Raw genomic sequence first — 20,092 nt, 5'->3', positions numbered from 1 at the left:
GCTTCGTCAATGAAATAAATGCAGCCACCCAATTTCACATCCAATGATCAAGATTAATTGTGATCACCTTGTACCAAAGATAATACTCAAATACAAAGGGCCTTTCTTATAAAGAAATTCATATCCCATTATTCCATACTATGAATGAGTCGAAGGTTTTTGAGGATAGTACCATAAGAAAACCACACTATAAATACCCCATAGGCCTTTTTGATTAGTCTCAAACACAAATCCATAGTGTCAAGCACAAATCTACAGTCCAAATAGGCCCCCAATTCTCCAATTCTTTTTTTCTTTCTTACTTCATGGAGAATACAAAGCTTTTTGTCCTTCTTTTATCTGCAATCTCATTGGCTATTCTCATGTGGAGAGCCAAGAAAAGAGAGAGGAAGTTTCAGAAGTTTCCTCCAGGTAGAATGGGATGGCCTTTTGTGGGAGAAACCCTCGCTTTGATCAAGCCCCACCCTTCAACTTCAATTGGAGAATTCATGGAGCAACATATATCCAGGTAAATCAACAAGAAAAAAAATAAAAGACCAGAACCCATTGCGTCAGATATTATCCACAACAAAAAGAAAAACACTTTCTAATGCCAATGATGCCTACATATTTTCTAATTATGCATTCTTTTGTTTTATTTCATTCACTCATCCCCATCAAAGAAAGAAAAAAGTAAAGAAATTAGTGCAAAATATGCTTTCATTAGATTGTTTACTTTATTTCAGCAGTAGCCCACCAAAAAAAAAAGGAAAACAACTACAGATTTTCAATGGATTTATGTTTATGTATAATTATGATTTACTTTTTTTTTAAGGCATGGGAAGATATTTGTGTCAAATTTATTTGGAGAGCCCACCATTGTTTCAGCTGACCCTGGGTTCAATAAGTTTATATTTCCAAATGAGGGTAGGCTCTTTGTGAGTAGCTGTCCAAAGAATATAGAGGGCATTTTTGGGAAATGGTCCACTCTTGTTTTGGTGGGAGACGTGCATAGGAACATGAGAATGATGACTCTGAACTTCATGAGCAACAGTAAGCTTAGGTTGCATTTGTTGCATGAGATTGAGAAGCACACTTTGTTGGTTCTTGGTGCTTGGAGAGAGAAACAGGTCTTCTCAGCTCAAGAAGAGGCCACCAAGGTAGTAATTCAACAACCCTCTCTCTCTCTCTCTCTCTTAGCTTGAGAAGAGGCCAGAAGGTAATAACTCAACAAGCCAACCTCTCTCCCCCTACCCCCACACATATTCTTCTCTTGCGCAACAAGGTGGGGAATTTTTGTTGTGGTCAAAATGGTGTAACTAAGGAGCCCATCTCTCTCTCTCAAAATTTAAATGTAAATATATAAAAGATGTAATATTAGAAATTTCAATTAATTTGAGACAAATTAAATTTCTACTTCTAATTTCAAATTTCAAAAAAGAAATTAGCTGGTAAAGGACCATATAGGCAGAAATCAATAGATAATGCATTCACTGATCAAAATAAAGCATGGGTAGCATACAATGCTAAGCTTTCATAACATTTCAAAATCTCTTAAATCAATAATGATGTATTTAAAAAATCATTAAAAAGTTGGAATTAGAAAAAATATTAAGAGTAAAAAATTTGTATTATTTAAACTATTTTGAAAATTGGTAATTGAGTTTGAAATTCAGTTAAACTATTTGTAAAGCATAAAACTCTTTAATTAAAATTATAAATTGATGATAAAAAACTTAAACTATTGAAATTTAGATTTAGGATAATGGAATAGTTTAAAAGTAATATTAGATTTTAGTAGTTATAGAAATGATATTATTTTTCGCTACTTCTAGACTAATCCAAAAAAAGACAAAAACAAAGAACTTAGAATTAGTGAATAAAAATTGGAGTTAAAGAATATAGAAAATAGAAAGCATGTCTATGTTTAGATCTTAATTTAGCCCAAACGGTAGACATACACTTAATTTCATGGAACACTAAATATTCACCATAAACGAAATATAATATCAAAACTAGACCATTAAATTTTATCTACATATCTAAAAGGAGATATACTTCACAAAACAAAGAATCTCAAAAACTAATTACATAGAAAATATTTGTTATAATTGTTTTAATGAATATATTTAAAACATAATAAACAATTATAGGAATTTTGAGAATTATAATATTTTCAAAAAACTCATACGTATGAAGCATTTGAAATTATTAGAAATTTTAAAAAATAGAAAGGAAAGCAAAAATATCATTGACAAAGTAAGTCATTAGTAAGCTAATAATTGATTAAAAATAAAACAGGTTCTGATTACATACATAAAAATAACAAAAGTTCAACATAAAATTCAGATACATCTACAAAAAAATCTAATACTTTTAGCTTTGATTAAAAATAAAACAAGTTATGATTACATACATAAAAATAACATAAATTCAGAATTAAATTCGGACACATCTACAAAAAATATCTAATATTTTTACCTTTCCAAGCATGCTTCTTACACGTAGGAGGAAGCCAAAGAAAGAAAAAACAAAAAGAAACGATCCTTACAAAATAAAGTTTTTAATAATATTAGAAAGAAAAAACAAAAAGAAACGATCTTTACAAAATAAAGTTTTTAATAATATTAGAAAAGAAGAAAACTAAATATCAATAACTAAATATCAATGACGAAAAAATGAAAAATAGTTTAGCTTACATACATAAATATTTCATTATAAACTTGAATATAAATCCAAAAGAAATTCAATTAATTAGCTTTCTAATGAGAAATTAAAAATATAAAATCCATATAATAAAATTAAAAGGATGACATACCTTATTTAAATATTTGCTTTGTGGAGAACGGGATCTCCTCAATTACTCTAAACCAAATACAAATAAAATATATACAAATAAGAAGATAATAGAAGATGATAAAATCAACCTATGATATATATGAACTTTGTTGAAAAAAGAAAGAAATGAAAAATATATATTAGATCATGTAAAGTTGATTATAACATTAGAAATCAATTATTTCGAAAGTAAGAAATCTAATGTTAAGAGGGGAAGCAATTAGATTTATGTGTTCACATATAAAAACTTAAAAAGCAAATAAAAAAAATGATAAGGGACATCCCAAAGTAAATCCGAATTTTGTCATACTTCAAATTTGTTATTTTATAACAAATCAATTAGCAAAAGGTATAAAAAAAAACAAACTAATATTAAGATAACATACAATTAGATTTAAGTGAACTTTTAGAATGAATAATTAAAAGGGATTGTATACAATGAGAACATTTACTTTTGATATAGGGAAGTCACAATACTTACGACCATCCAATGTAAAATTTGATAGCTTGGGTGTATCACAAAGTTCGAGAAAGAATATTTAGAACTTTGAGCTTGCTCAATGAAATAAATGTAGCCACCCAGCTTCACATTCAATGGTCAAGATTAATTGTAACCACCTTATACCAAAGGTAAATGGTCTTATTATATACTTTCCCTAATTAAAAAGCAAACAAAAGAATTACAAAGCAACATACCAAAGTGAAATTGAATTTTATCATACTTTACATAAGGGTGAAAATACCTGTATAGGCGTAATGCATCAGTAAAATTTGGTCAAGAATTGATACATAAAGTTAATAAAGTAAACTTTAAAAAAAAATATCTGATTAAATAACCAAAATATTTTTATAAAAAATTATTATTGAATGTAAGAGAATGTAAAGAGCTAGAAAATGTAAAGAGAATGTAAAGAGCAGTGTAAGAGAATGTAAAGAGCAAGAAAATTCTTTCTTCTCAAATCAATCTCTATCTCCCTATACCCCCTCTCTCTTCTCCCCTCTCTTTTTTGCCACCCTCTCTCTCTCTACTCGTGTTCACAAAATTGAACCGGAATGGTTAATCGGATATGGGTCTGGAAGCGGTTTAACCGGCCTAACCGGTAAATGGGCTGATTTGCTAACCGGGTAAGTCCCGAGCGGTCAAAAAAGTGTTGAAAAAAAAAAAAAAAAAAATCTACTAAACTATGAAAAACATATAAAAAATGATTAAAACAAAACACATTCAAATGAAGTTAAAAATTAATGAAATTTTTTTTTTGATCCATTTTATATTTTCTAAAGGCTATTTTTAATTTTGTTTTTTTAAAAATGGGAAAATATAAAGTGAGTATTAATGATCAATTTTTTTTTTTATCTTTACCATAATTTAAAGAATATTTAAAAGTACATTACAAATCAAATTCTTTATTTTTGAGAATTTATATACATATTTTTGAATTTGTTTTTAAAAATACCGATTAATCACCTACCCCCTTCTCTTTTTTGCCGTCCTCTCTCTCTCTACCAGTGTTCAAAAAATCGAACCGGAACGGTTAATCGGGTATGGGCCTGGAAGCAGTTTAACTGGCCTAACCAATAAACGGGCCGATTTGCTAACCGAGCAAATCCCGAGCGGCAAAAAAAGAGTTAAAAAAATAAAAAATACAAAAAACAAATCTACTAAAATATGAAAAGCATATAAAGAATGATTAAAACAAAACAAATTCAAATGAAGTTGAAAATTAATGAAAAAAAAAGATTTGACCCATATTATATTTTTTAAGGGCTATTTTTTAATTTTTTTAAAAAAGAGGGGAAAATATAAAGTAAGTATTAATGACAAAAACAATTTTTAATCTTTACCATAATGTAAATAATATTTAAAAGTACATTAACGATCGAATTCTTTATTTTTGAGAATTTATATACATTGTTTTAAATATTTTTTTTAAAAAATACCAATTAATCACTCTAACCACCCAAAATCGGAATCGGCCACTCGCCAATTCCGATCTAACCGGGCGGTTAGTAGTTAGAACGATCGATTTTGTGAACAATGCTTTCTACCCACACTTTCTCTTCTACCCCTCTCTAACGTCTCCTCCTCTCTCTCCCTCCCACACCCTTTCTCTCCCTCCCACACCCTCTCTCTCTTCCACCTCCTCTCACGCCCCTTCTCTCTCTCTCCCTCACACCCTCTCTCTTTCACCCCCTCTCTCACGCCCCCTCCCTCCTGTCCCCCTCTTACACCCTGTCTCTCTTCTACCCCCTCTTACGCCCCTTTCTTTCGCCCCCTCACACACCGTCTGTCTCACGCCCCCCACTTTTTTTCCTTGTACCGTCCTCTCTCATGCCCCCCCTCCCCCCCTCTCGCATCCCCCTCTTTCTCTCCTTCCCCCATTCCTCACGTCCCTCTCTCTCTCTTTAAAAAATGGCAAGATAATCCTAATTCTAACAAAATTGTTAAGAGAGAAAAAAGTTGGGTATGTATCTCTCTTTTCTTCTAAAAAAGGGGAGTATGACTTACATAATAGCGTCACCTATTTTATAATATTTATAGCATTAGGGTAATTTCTTATTTTTGCGACACATGTCTACTTTTTTACTCTTACTTAATAAGGTATATATAGATACGTGTTTAAATTCTAAATCAAAGAGATTAAATTTTAAACCAGAGGAAAATGTTTATTATTTTTTGGAACTTAGATTGATAAACTGAGATACTCATCCCTTATAAAAGATGCAGCCTTCTCATAATCAAAGAATCAATTCTCTTGCCTATTTAATTCCTGTTTTTTTTTTTTGCTTTAGTCTACTAATTGATGCAGATCAAGATCAGCTGGATTCAATATTTTTTAGTCTCCTTAAATTTTTGGGGACTTAATTATTTCTTTTAACTTTTATGAGTTTTTATTTTTAACATTTATTTGTATTAGAGTTAATTTTTAGAAATAAGGTTAGTATGGTTTTTTTTTGGTTTAGCTTGATAAAGGAAGTTAGGAAATACAATTTTTTAAGAAGGTTAAAGTCCGTATTTTTGTGGAAGGTTTAGCAAGATCATTAAATTGGATGAGAAGATAAGTCTATTAGAAAATATAATATGTTTTTGGAAGGATAAGTCTGTTTTTGTAGGAGTCGGCTTGGTAAAAATTATCTGTTAAGAGGCATTGGTTTTAGATTGGTTTGCCAGGGGCGTATTTTTAAGATCAACGTAAAAGGAAGTTTTGGATGAGGAAGAGGTTACGTTTTTTTTGTTGGTAGTAGGGAGGATCTATTTTTTTAGGAAGTCTAGAAGGGAATAAAAGAGGTATGTTCCATTGTAATGAATGGATTATTTTTGTGAATAAAAAAGTTTATTGTAGAGAGAGAGTGGGAGAGCCTTTTTGTGGGTTTTCCCTTTCTGTACTCTAGTGGTACATGGTGGAGAACTCAGATTCTCATGTCTTGTGTTTTTTTCATGCAGATTTTTTTCTCGTTGTTTATTTCTCTCTAAAATATGGCTGTACTTGCCAGATATTGGTGGCCAATAATTTTCAACTGAATCACTGATTTAATCTGCTCATAACCAATGATTAAATTCTATTGCCTACTTAGATTCCTTTTTTCTTTATCTTAACAATCTACTTATAATCAAGGATTTAATTCTATGGTATTTTTCTTTTTTCTTTACTAATCTATTTTCTCATAATCTAAGTATTGAATTCCCTTGTCTATTTAGTTCATTTTCTTTGAGTCTTCTAATCTATTTACTTATAATCAAGGATTGAATTCATCTGTCCATTTAGTTCCTTTTGTTTTTTTCTTTCGATTTTTAGTTTGATAATCTGTCCATTTAATTGATAATTTGATTTTTGAATAAGGGAACTAAATATGAAAATCTTATTTTGTAGTTTACATTTAGTTTCATGGCTGAAACCATATTTAGCATGAAACCTGGTTAGCCAAAAACTGAAAGCCTCAAGAGAGAGTATATAACTTTCACGAAAGGAATTATATCAGCACTCATCAATTTGCCTGGAACATCTTATAGAAGAGCCTTACAGGTGAATAAATAAATCAAACTCACAAGTAAAGGGAATAAATCTAAAGAAATTTTAAAATCCATATGATATTTAATTGTTTTTTATTTTTTTGTGCTTTTTCTATTAATAGTGCAGTTTAGGAAGACCATTCTTGGAGTCCTTGAGAGGAAGATGGAAGAGAAGAAAATGAGAACACATGGAAGAGAATCAGAAATAGAGGAAGAAGAAGACTTTCTTGGATGGGTCATGCAACAATCTGATCTCTCAAGTGAACAAATTTTTTATTTAATACTAGGCCTCTTATTTGGTGGCAATGAAACAACTCAAGTGGCCATAACAATAGCCATTTGCTTCTTAGACGGATGCCCTAGCGCAATTGAGCAATTACAGGTAAAACCAAAAAAAAAAATGCATAATATACTGAAAGTTTGAGTTCTAATAATATCAGTTTGTTGTGTAGAGCAGTGTTTTAAAACATGACTGCCAAGGTACTTAGACTTTGGCCGAGGCCAGTTTCTCGACTAAGTTCAAGTAACTCGTCCGAGTTGTGTCCACTTTAAAAAAAGACAAAAACTGAACAAATATGATACTAAATAAAACAACCTACCTCACTTTAACATAAGACTCTAAATGGTGTATTGGTTGTTGTTAAAAAATTGGTGGGTAAAAAAGGGGCAAAAAGGTAGTACAAATTGCAAAAATGAAAGCTCGAACCAATCTTAGTTTTGGGTACCCAAGAGCGTTATCTGTGACGATATATTCCCCCATCAGTACTTTATTTGTTGTGCATAGGAAGGGCAATTCGTCATCGGGATACAGGAAAATAGAGAGGTTTCTTTGATATTTCAAAGCTCTATGCACTCGAGCTTTGAAACCACACACTAGACATCAGAGTCTTTGATATTTTAAAGAGATAAAGAGAGAAAACAAGTAGAGAGAGATGAGTTCACTCGTTTATTCTCTAGAAATTCACAGAGAAAGATATGTTTAGAGCAATGCAAAAGATTGTTCAAGTCTCTATCTACTATGGGAAAGAGACCCAATTTCATAGACACACAAGGTGGCTGCAAATTTACTTTAGTGGTGGTTACATGCACCACCAACAACTACAAGTTACATGCAACCTCTTAACTCACTTGTAGTAGTGGTTACATGCACCAACAACAACAATAAGTTACATGCACTTTAACTTTCTCGATGGCTATTGTTATAGCCTCCTTTTGCCTCGATTTTATCAACAGCTAGATGACCGTTGAATCCCCCATACGAGCCGGGCTCACAAAAGGATAATAAGCCACAAGCCCCACCTGCACACATGCTCGAGCGAGAGGCGCCTCATGCGCAAATTCGAAATGCAAAGTTCGCCATCAAGCGCCATTGCGTCCATACCCTTATCCTTGCCCTTGCACACGTATGTTCACGTGCACATGCATGTGCGCATCACACATTTTGCGTGCTCTGCACAAGCACCATCTCTCTCACTTTATACTAATAGTATCATACATGGGAATACGTACCCTTAAATACAACTCAATAAATTCTCTCCTCTTCAATGTGAGACTCAAACCAACATCTATCTCTCTCTACAAACAGTTTAAAAAATAACCACAAAACTATATTGTTATTTTGAAGTACACCAAAGTAGTTTTAGAAACAAAAAATACTAAAAATTTCTTCCCTTATTTCAAATTGATGAGAGAAATATAAGAAAACATATTATTTGCATACTAAGAAAGTCCATCAAAAACCATGGTAGCATATAGCTTTAAACCAGGTTGCTTATCTAATAGTATGGTAGTATAACTCATAAATAATATTCAACTCTGGTGTCTTTTTAGTTGCCAGCGCATTTTAGGCCTTGCACTTATATCCTGATTTCATAAGTGCTATAGAGCCGAGTCCCATCTCATAGGAAGCGGGCTCACTTCCACACTTAAATAGGTGTGTCTATCAAGAGTGCCCTTGTATTTAAAATATCTTGACTTATATATAATCCATAGACAATATTAAGAGCATAGCTCATCCTACTAACATACAAATCATCACTAGACTTATCTATCATATGGATTTTTTATGAATGAGTGCTTGGAAATTTTTTGTCGTCTAGTGACTAAACTAATGCTATGTACAATTTGTCATGAACTTAGAATTTTGAGGTTACAAAAGACTAAGTTGGGTTTACACTATAGATGATTACTCAATAGACTCTAGCCCATTTTGTTTTGACATTTTATTAATGTCATCCCTTGCAAGGCCTTTTATCAAAAGATCAGCCAAATTTTATTTTGATCTTACATATTCTACACTAATAACTCCATCCCCAATTAACACTTTAATAGAGTTATTCCTTCTCACAATATGTGTAGATTTTTCATTATATATATCATTACAAGCTCTTGCAATAGTAACTTGATTATCACAATATATTGTTATTGCAGGTATTGGTTTTCGCCATATGTGAATGTCATATAACAAATTCTTTAGCTATTCGGCCTCTTTGCCAGCAAAGACTAAAGTAATAATTTCAGACTCTATAGTAAAGTGTGAAATACACGTTTGTTTGTTTGTCCCCCCATGATATTGCACCACCCGCTAGTGCAAATATCCATCTGAATGTTGATAGTGAATCTTGAATTTCTTTGTTCCAATTAGCATCACTATACCCTTCCAACACTCCAGGATAACCCACATATATTACATCATAATTGATAGTTCCTTTCAAGTATTTTAATACTCGAGATATAGTATCCCAATGATCTTTCCTTGGGAAACTTGTATATCTATTAAGTTTGCCCATTGCATATTCAATGTCCGGCCTCGTGCTAGTCATTGCATGCATTAAACGATCGATTACCCTAGTATATTTAACTTAAGATATACATCTCTCATCAATTTTTTTAAACGTAATATAATAATTTATAGAGGGGTAGATACAGACTTACTATTCTTATGCTCAAACTCTTTAAGCATTTTCTCAATGTAGTGATATGGAGTCAAAATTAATTTATTTTCTTTTCTCATTATTTTGATACCCAGTATCATATTAGTCTCTCCTAAGTCCTTCAAATGAAAGTTATATGGGAGGAACCTTTTAGTTTCTTTCACAATTTATAGATCATAGCTAAAGATAGCATGTCGTCTACATATAGATAACTTATGACACATAAAGAATTTATTTTTTTACTATATACATATTTATCGGCCTCATTTCTATTAAAACCATTCGACATTAATACATAGTCAAATTCCTTATGTCATTATTTAGGTGCTTGTTTTAGTTAGTAAAGAGATTTAACTAAATTAAAAACTTTATTCTCATGTCCTGGCATCACAAACCCTTCAGATTGTTCTATATAAATTTCTTTATTTACGTCACCATTTAAGAAATAAGTTTTTACATCCATTTGATATATGACTAGATGATTGATAAAAAGTTAGAGTAATGACACTATGAGACCCTCCCACACCCATGTGAGTAGGACCCCAAAGGATCACCATTAAATTTTGACACAGATCTCTAGAAACGTTATCACATGGGTGTGGGACTTGGGTGAATGTGTTTATTGATAACTTTTCTAGAACTCTATGTCAAAATTTAATGGTGATCCTTTGGGGTCATACTCACATGAATGTGAGAGGATCTCATAGTATCATTACTATGATACAGGTGCAATCTAGCAGTATCAATTCTTGCTACAGGTACACATGTGTCAAAAAATCAATGTTGTCTCTTTGTTTAAATTTTTAACTACTAATCTTGCTTTATATTTATTAATAGAGCTGTCCAAATTCTTTTTTCTTTTAAATATCTATTTACAACCTATGAGTTTAGAACTAGGTGGAAGATCTAATAGTTTCCAAGTTTTATTCCCTGTTGTGGAATCCATTTCACTATTTATAGCTTTTCTCTAAAAAATTGCATCTTGAGATATCAAAGCTTCACTTAGTCATGTAGGATCTTCCTCCATATTTGATATCATAGGTAATGATTTCAAAATTTTATTTTGATTAGCCTCAACTAGATAAATATAAAATCAGGTCCAAAGTTGTAAGATGGATCACCTTTAATTATTTTACTTCTTCTTGGTTCTATTATCTCATCATCATTATTTTCTACACGTTCTTCCACAACTTTTTCATGTTTTCATGATTATTTTCATTTTACATGCTACTTGATTCATTTAATTCACTTTTATAGAGATTTTCAAAAAATTTCAATATCTCTTGATTGCATTAGTGCGTTAGAATTTACATCCACAAATCGATAAGCATTACTATTTTAAGAATATCCTACAAACATACTTTTTATATGGACTATTCAAAATAAATTATGCAGATAATAAAGCTTCATCCCATAAATTTAGTAGCAATGCGGAAGAAAGCAACATCGGATTCACCATTTCAATTAAAGATCTATTTTTCCCTTTCTGCTAGTCTATTTTGTTGAGAGCTATAAGGAGTAGTTACTTGATGAATAATCCCATTATTTTCACAAAATTCATTAAATTCATTTGATAAATACTCTCCACCTCTATCATTTTTTATAATTTTGATTTTCTTATTAAGTTGATTTTCAACTTCTGCTTTGAGAACTTTAAATTTTTTAAAAGCATCATCTTTACGTCTAAGCAAATAAACATAAGCAAATCTCGAAAAATCATCAATAAATGTAATGATAACCACATCTAGTTAGAACATTATTTAAATCACATATATCACCATGTATAAGTCCTAACAATTCACTATTTCTTTCTATTAAAGGAAATAATTTTCTAATTATTTTAGCTTGTACACATACTTCACATTTTTTCATAGATAAACAATATCACAGTTATAAATTAATCTTAATTTAATCAAAGATTTAATAGAAACATAATTAACCTTTCTTAATCTACCAAGTCACAATGTAAACAAACGACGAATTTATTCCATTAACAAGATCGAACTTGAACATCCCATCACAAGAGTAGCCCTTGCCAATAATACACAATTTTCGTCAAGATGAATTTATCATACCCAATGATCATTTTAACGCTCTTCTTGTTCAAGATACATCCCGAGACAAGGTTTCTTCTCATATTCGGTATGTAATATATATTTTCCAAGGTAAGAACATTGCTCGAACTAAATTTTAGTTCCACTTTACCCTTTCCAAGCATTTTTTGCCATGGCTTGGGTTCCAAGTTGAACCTAATTACCATCACCCACTAGTTCAAATGTCTTAAACATGTCTCAATTGTTAGACACATGAATGGTAGTATCGAACCACCATCTACTATCTTTACTGCTCATGTTTATTTCTATGTCAATTGCTACAGATTGCTCATCAGTGATCAACTTCACTTGGTCACTAGGGCTTTTGAGTCCTTTCCGGTATTAGCACTATCTTAAATAGCGTTTCGGTTTTCCACATACATAACAAACGGCTTTCTTTTTTTTTTTGTTGGCAATAGACTTTTGATCCTTATAATTTTTATTATGGACCTTAGGAAAGAATGACTTCTTGTTATATTGAGCACTTGATTTTTACTCAACAAGATTTGCCTTAGTATAAAAATTAATTGATTCATCTTTCTTTACCCTAGGTTTATTTTCTTCTTCAATTCGAAGAGATCTTTGAAGTTGAACCAAATCAAGGTCGACTTTTTTATGTTTCATTTTCTTTTGATACTCTTTCCATGATGGGGGTCACTTATGAATTATGGAGCCTACTAAAAAAAAAACATCCAAGGAAATTCCACAATTTTTTAGTTCATTGACTACAAGCTGCAACTCATATACTAGGGAAAGAATTGGCTAGTCCTCCAGGAAAGAATTTGAAATCTAGAAAATTAGCAATGAGAAATATTTTGTTACCAGAGTCCTCCATGTGGTACTTGGTTTCTAGTAGTTTTCATAGCTCTCTCATCATGGCAATCGATTCATATATATCATAGATCAAGTCTGCTAAAGCTTGATGATATAACCCTTACGAATGTAGTCATCCTCCATCCATCTTATGTACGCTTGAGTTTGTTCTTTGATTAAATCATCAGATGGAGATGGAGATGGTGGTGCAGATACAGACATGTGACTATGTAAGCCACCTTGAGTGTAATAAGCAAGAAGATGACCTTTTGTTGTAATCTTTTGAAATTCCCCCGTTGTAGTGCCCGAGTCGAGTAAAATCTTGGTTCCTAACTTTCAAAGAAAGAAGTCATGACAATCTCGTTTCTTTCACCCATAAATATTGTCTTTAAATGTTGAAAAATTTGGTGGGTGAGAAAGGGTAAAAAGGTAATACAAATTGCAAAAATGAAACCTTGAACCAAACTTATTTTCGAGCATGCTTGAGTGCTGTCTCAAGACGATATTTTCCCCTTTTGCTACTTTATTTATTGTCTATAAGAAGGACAATTTGTCATCAGGATACAAAAAAGCAGATAGGTCTCTTTGATATTTCAAAGCTTTATGCACCCAAGCTTTGAAAAAACACACTATCTATTAGAGTCTTTGATCTTTTAGAGAGAGAGAGAGAGAAAAATTAGTAGAAAGAGACAAGTTTATTAGTTTTTTCTCTGAAAATTCACAGAGAATGGCGTATTTAAAGCGATGCAAAAGGTTGTTCAAGTCTCTATCTCATATGGGAGTGAGACCACATTTTATAGACCTGCAAGGTGGCTACATATTTATTATAGTGGAGGTTACATGCACCATCAACAGCTACAAGTTACATGCAGCCCCTTAACTCACTTGTAGTGGTGGTTACATGCACCACCAATAGCTACAAATTACATGTACTTTAACTCTCTTGATGGTTGTTGTTACTACCTCCTTTTGCCTCTATTTCATCAGCGGTTAGGTGACCATTGGTTCCCCTATACGAACTGGGCTCATAAAAAAATAATGAGTCATGAGCCCAACTTACAGATGTGTTGGGAGAGGGGCGCCTCATGCATCGTTGCAAAGTACGCCATCAACGCCCTTGCGCCCATGCCATCACCCTCGCATGGGACATGCACGCACACGGGCGTGCATATGTGCGTACATGTCGCATGCTCATGCTTCACACATGAGTATAATGCATGTGAATGTGTGTTCTTAAATATAGCTCAATAAACTCCCTCCTCTTCAATGTGAGACTCAAAACCCACATCTATCTCTCTCTACAAAACGGTTTAGAAAACAACCACAAAACTATATTGTTGTTTTGAAATACACCTAAGCATCAAACCCACATCTATCTCTCTCTACAAAAATTTTTAGAAAATAACCACAAAATTATATTGTTGTTTTGAAATACACCCAAGCATTTTTAGGCATAAAAAATACTAACAATTGCCTCATCTCATCCAGTTTATGTATGTTGCTCTCTAAGAGCTTGTCACATATCATCCAGTTTATGTATGTTGCTCTCTATGAGCTTGTCTCATCTCATCTAGTTTATGTGCATATTTAGACATAAAAAATACTAACAGTTATCTCATCTCATCCAGTTTATACATGTTGCTCTCTATGAGCTTATCTCATCTCATCCAGATTATGTGCATTTTTAGACATAAAAAATACTAACAGCTGTCTCATCTCATCTAGTTTATATTTGTTGCTCTCTATAAGCTTGTCTCATCTAATCCAGTTTATGTATGTTGCTCTCTATGAGCTTGTCTCATCTTATCCAGTTTATGTGTATTTTTTGACATAAAAAATACTAACAGTTGTCTCATCTCATCCAGTTTATGTATGTTGCTTTCTATGAGCTTGTCTCATCTCATCTAGTTTATGTATGTTGCTCTCTATGAGCTTGTCTCATCTCATCCAGTTTATGTGCATTTTTAGACATCAAAATACTAACAGTTGTCTCATCTCATCTAGTTTATGTATGTTGCTCTCCATGAGCTTGTCTCATCTCATCCAGTTTATGTATGTTGCTCTTTATGAGCTTGTCTCATCTCATTAGTTTATGTGTATTTTAGACATAAAAAATACTAACAGTTGTCTCATCTCATCCAGTTTATGTTTGTTGCTCTCTATGAGCTTGTCTCATCTCATCCAGTTTATGTATGTTGCTCTCTATGAGCTTGTATCATCTCATCCAGTTTATGTGTATTTTTAGACATCAAAAATACTAACAGTTGTCTCATCTCATCCAGTTTATGTATGTTGCTCTCCATGAGCTTGTCTCATCTCATCCAGTTTATGAGCATTTTTAGACATCAAAATACTAACAGTTGTCTCATCTTATCCAGTTTATGTATGTTGCTCTCTATGAGCTTGAGATGATCTCATCCAGTTTATGTATGTTGCTCTCTATGAGCTTGTCTCATCTCATCCAGTTTATGTATCATCTCATCCAGTTTATGTGCATTTTTAGACATCAAAATATTAACAGTTATCTCATCTCATCCAGTTTATGTTTGTTGCTCTCTATGAACTTGTTTCATCTCATCCAGTTTATCTATGTTGATCTCTATGAGCTTGAGATGATCTCATCCAGTTTATGTACGTTGCTCTTTATGAGCTTGTCTCATCTCATACATACTCAATATCATCCAATTTGTGTATGTTGCTCTCTATGAGCTTGAGATGATCTCATCCAGTTTATGTATGTTGCTCTCTATGAGCTTGTCTTCCCATCTCATCCAGTTTATGTATGTTGCTCTCTATGAGCTTGTGGGTTCAATTCCCACAAGTGTACCCACAAGTGGTACTCATTTTGTTAAGCAAGCATAAGTACATTTTTAACCACTGTAGTATTTATAACATTATATGTTAGATATGATACTGGTTGGAAAACAAAGTGCGTTGGGGGAATCGAACCATGTCACTGTTAAACGAACGCGCACACGCCATCCAATACAACATGTATCCTCTCATAACATACATGTGATGTATACATATATATTTACTTCTAAAAATCGATACAGCCTACGCAAATAAAACAAGCCTTGCCCCGAGTAACTCGGCTGAGTCCCAATAGCCTCGGCTAAGTCTCCAAATGCTAGTTTAGAGTTTTCCATATTATTTGTATTTTAATAATGGGTTTTATTGAGAAATAAAAAGGAAAATATTTAAAAAGAATGGTTTTTCATTATTTAATTTTTTATATTTATTTGGGTTAAGAGTGAGGTTTTATTTATTTATTTATTTATTGTTTTCCAAGAGGAGAATATGGGAATAGTTAGAAAGAAGAGAGAGAGAGAGGAGAATCAAGAAGCTTTAATTGGGAAGACTACACGAGCATGGAGTTTGCACATTGTGTAAGTATATTATTTCTTATAAGGATTTAGTAAGAATATTTGGATTTTTCTCAAATAACCAGGAGCAAAAGTATGAATTTGTTCACTCTTTCTTTGCTTTTTTATCTTTAATTCTTAAAGGTTATCAATGAGACTCTTCGGCTTGGAAACGTGGTTAAGTATGCTCCTCGCAAGGCGCTTTGCAACCTTCGATTCAAAGGTCAGTCTGCCAATTCTTTGTTGCATGAGAGAGAGAGAGACTCATTGAGAGAGAGAAGGGGTTTTGCCATATTGAGAAATGGGTAAGATAGTGCCCCAATCTATATTGAGAAATGGGTATGAAGTTTATAGCTTTTTCGTTAGTAGGATAGTGTCTCAAGTTAGGGCAGTTCCTTATTAAGGAAAAAACTGAAATACAAAAAAATTTAAATCTTGTTTTGAGGATGTCTTCGGATCAATAGACAATTTTGAAAAAATAAAAAAGATGGGTTGATCGACTTTCTTTGTAATTTCTACCCATAAATGAAGCATTTCGTATTTTAATTTCAACCTATAAATGAAGCATTTCGTATTTTTAGAAAAAAATTATAATACATACGTAAATCACTCTTTAAATATTGAAGATGAGATGGGGTGGAGGGAAGAAGTGTTTGGTAAGGACGGTTTGTTTGTAATGTTGTGAAAACGCAGGGTACGAAAATCCAAGTGGGTGGAAAGTTCTTCCTGTCTTTGCAGCCGTGCATTTGGACCCTCTCAACTACGACAACCCCTACCTTTTTAATTCTTGGAGATGGCAGGTCAGTAGGACGCACACTGTAATCTTAGTTGCCAACCTAATTCTTTTTAACAACTATCAAAGACTTTGCTTTCACTGTGTAACTAGAGAGAGAGTAGAGGGTTTTGCCATACTGAGAAATAGGTCACAAGTTTAGAGAGAGAGAAAGGGTTTTGCTATATTGAGAAATGGGTGGTTAATTTACATAAGATGTAGTTCTGGTATTGTAAACTTTGCGATGGATTGAAAATCCATATTCAACTTTAATTATGAAATTTAAAATTTTAGAAACAGTGCAAAACGATCAGTTCTATTAACGTTTGAAAATTTGAAAATAGACAGTCCAAATAACTTGTCAAAAGAGACGATCGATTGGAAGGTTTTATAACTTCCATTATTTTAAAAATTAATTTTTTTTTCTCTTTATATTCATATCGAGGTCATGACGATCAATTGGATGGTTTTGTAACTTTAGGTCACGCTTTTCTATTGGATTTTCTAAGTTTGTCATAATTCTATAGTATAAGGTTGAAACCTTGTATACACTTTTCTTTTTATCAAAGACTGAGAAATTGCGCGTTTAATTTTTTTTGTGAGAAGGAGAGTACGGGTGGTGTTTGTAATGAGAGCATGGGTATTTAAATATTGTGCGTGAGAGAGAAGGGTAGTTTCAAATATAACATCTTACTCGACGGTCTAGAGAGAGAAACTACTTCCAAGAGGAGAGAGAAAGGAGAAATTTGGGGGCTAATAATATAATGAAAAAGTTTATATAAAGGTGAGGCCTTAAACAATTAAATTAAAGCACACCTCAAAAATTTATTAAAAAAGATTATCTCAACTTCAAGATTTATGGATATAAAAGAAATAGATTTCGAGTCTTTGAAATAGTACATCTTTGCAATGTATTACATGGCATGTCAATTTTCAATATTTTCAGGTATTTATAGATCTGTTCGATTCATAGCATTTTTTAATCTTTAAATTTTCTAATTAGATGTGAACATAAATTTTCAAACCATCATAAATATTTTTTATATTGAAACAACTTATTTCAACATTATTTAAAGGTGCGTTTTACTTTGATTGTTTAGTGCCTCAACCTATACAAACCACAACTATAACATAATAATAGTAAGATAGAGACCGGAGGGTCTCACTGCATCCCAAGTAATGCGAGAGAGATGAGATAAGAGTAATATGGGATTTTAATGCAAAAAGGTTTGTGGAGTGTTTTGGAATAGTATGTGTAGAGAAAGTTTGATCGGTTTTTGGCTCACGGACCTGTTGATTTTTTCTGTCATTTACTAGCTATAATTGGGAAATTTTATATATCTCATATTTAAACGGTATTATTCTATTATATATACATATGTATTTAAAAATGATCCAATCATCTTAGTTTAATTGAATGTTAAAATAGTTTTGACTGGACCAAAACATTTACCGATTTGAAAAAATCTAGAGAGAGAAAATAACAAGGGTCAAACTTCACTCAAACTTGTTTACGTTAAACAGTGTAATGCAAGAGGCGTTTTAGAGAGGGAAAGAGAATTTAGAGAGAAGAGAGATATTGATGAGGGAGAAATGGATATGTGATTGCAGGATAGCATGGGTACTAGTAAGACGACATCAAACAACTTCAAGCCATTTGGTGGTGGTTCGAGGCTCTGTGTTGGCGCAGATTTAGCCAAGCTTGAAATGGTCATTTTTATCCATCACCTGGTCCTAAATTTTACATGGGAAGTGACACAACCAGATATCCCAACGGCCTTCCCAATGGTTGATTTCCCCGAGGGCCTCTCTATCACCGTCCATCGTTTCTCATCAAGCAGAACTGGCACAATTTTAGAGAGAGAAAGTGTAGCCACAGGATCCTAGAGAGAGAAAATCGATCCACAAGCTCTTCTCAAAGATTGCTCCAAAAGATTGCTTTTCCCTAGCAAAATTCAAACCACTTAAAGTATCCAAATTTTTAGAAATTAAGTAAAGGCATTGCCTTGCATTATATATATTTGGATTTTATAATATCTTGATATATGTTTTTATGTGCACGTTTGATTGTCTACTTGTATTTCTGTGACCATTAAAACCCACGAGTATGCACCTCTTAAAAGAGTTATATGTTATTGTAACTAGACCTTTCTCTCTAATCTCATCTAGCAATGTTTCATCTTCTATCATTTTACCCACTTTTCGTTTTAGACCATTTGAAAAAACCCAAGCACCAATTATTCTTCTACTTTCAACTGAAATAAAATCTCGAGCACTTTGTGATTACCCAATTCTCCAGTTTCGCGTTCGAGCATTCCAGTGTTGTTTTTGTTTATACTGTGGCAAACCCTCGATTTGAATCCATCCAAATCAATGGTATGAGAAGATGAAATGGGTTTTATGGGTAAGAGAATGGAAGGCATGAGAGAATTGAGCAATACCCCTTTTCAAACCCTATCAATCTTTTGATTGTGAGGGAGATATCTTGATCATCATTTGAAGCATGCCGCATTTGAAAGAGAAAAACAAAGGTGTCCAAAGTTTATTAAACTTGGCATTCATCTCAGGGAGAAATAACTTCTTTGGGGCATTACCTTGGAACCATTTCGATCTGCCAAAACTAGATAAGGGAAAGAACATTTTCTCTTAGTGAAGATAAAGAGAAAACCAGAGCTCCTCCCCATCAACTATCCTTTTTTAAAAAAAATTAGAGAGGGAAACAGTGGTCTACGATATCATTTCTCCTCGAACGCGGAGATTTCTTTCCTTGCAATGCTCAAAACCTAGTATATTCCCCCTGTCTCGATAACCCTATAGGGCCCTTGTTCCTCAAACCTAGAGAGAGAAAGAAGTCAGAGAGAGCAATACAGGGAAATCTGAATCCATCCAAAGCCATTCAAGGTCTGAGTAGTTTTTTTAATGGTGGATTCTTTGGCTCATAGGCCCATGTTCGAAATTAATTTGTCTTCTATGACTCATGAGAAGCGGAGCTAGAGAAGCATTTTTCTGTCCAGAGCTCACAGGCCTCTGCCATGGCCATAGAGAGAGAGAGGTAGGGTCTCTGTTGAGAGAGAGACGAGTGGACAAGAGGCACAAAACCTTATAGACAAAGAAATTGAATGCCGCAAAATTCAACTCAAAGTTCAATTATTGAGAATTCAGATAATTGATAGTTATTTGAATATAAAAATATGTAGTTTGATCCTATCAAACAAGACATACAAACTAATATAATTAAGATTAGATTCTACATTATACTGAAGTATTAGAATATGGGAAAATATATCCAT

The 20,092-nt window shown here is 32.8% G+C and overlaps 1 pseudogene; it reads left to right on the top strand.

Annotated features, from left to right (window-relative positions):
* Window positions 1–305: 305 nt before the first annotated feature.
* On the top strand, window positions 306–18,689 carry LOC148779440 (cholesterol 22-monohydroxylase CYP90B52-like; annotated as a pseudogene).
* Window positions 18,690–20,092: the final 1,403 nt, after the last annotated feature.

This window comes from Amborella trichopoda, chromosome 12, assembly GCF_054954075.1.
Source record: "Amborella trichopoda isolate Santa Cruz 75 chromosome 12, AtrichopodaSantaCruz75HAP2 v2.0, whole genome shotgun sequence".
Lineage (NCBI taxonomy): Eukaryota > Viridiplantae > Streptophyta > Magnoliopsida > Amborellales > Amborellaceae > Amborella > Amborella trichopoda.
Note: the sequence above shows the minus strand (reverse complement) of the source record. Positions and strands in the feature narration are given on the sequence as shown.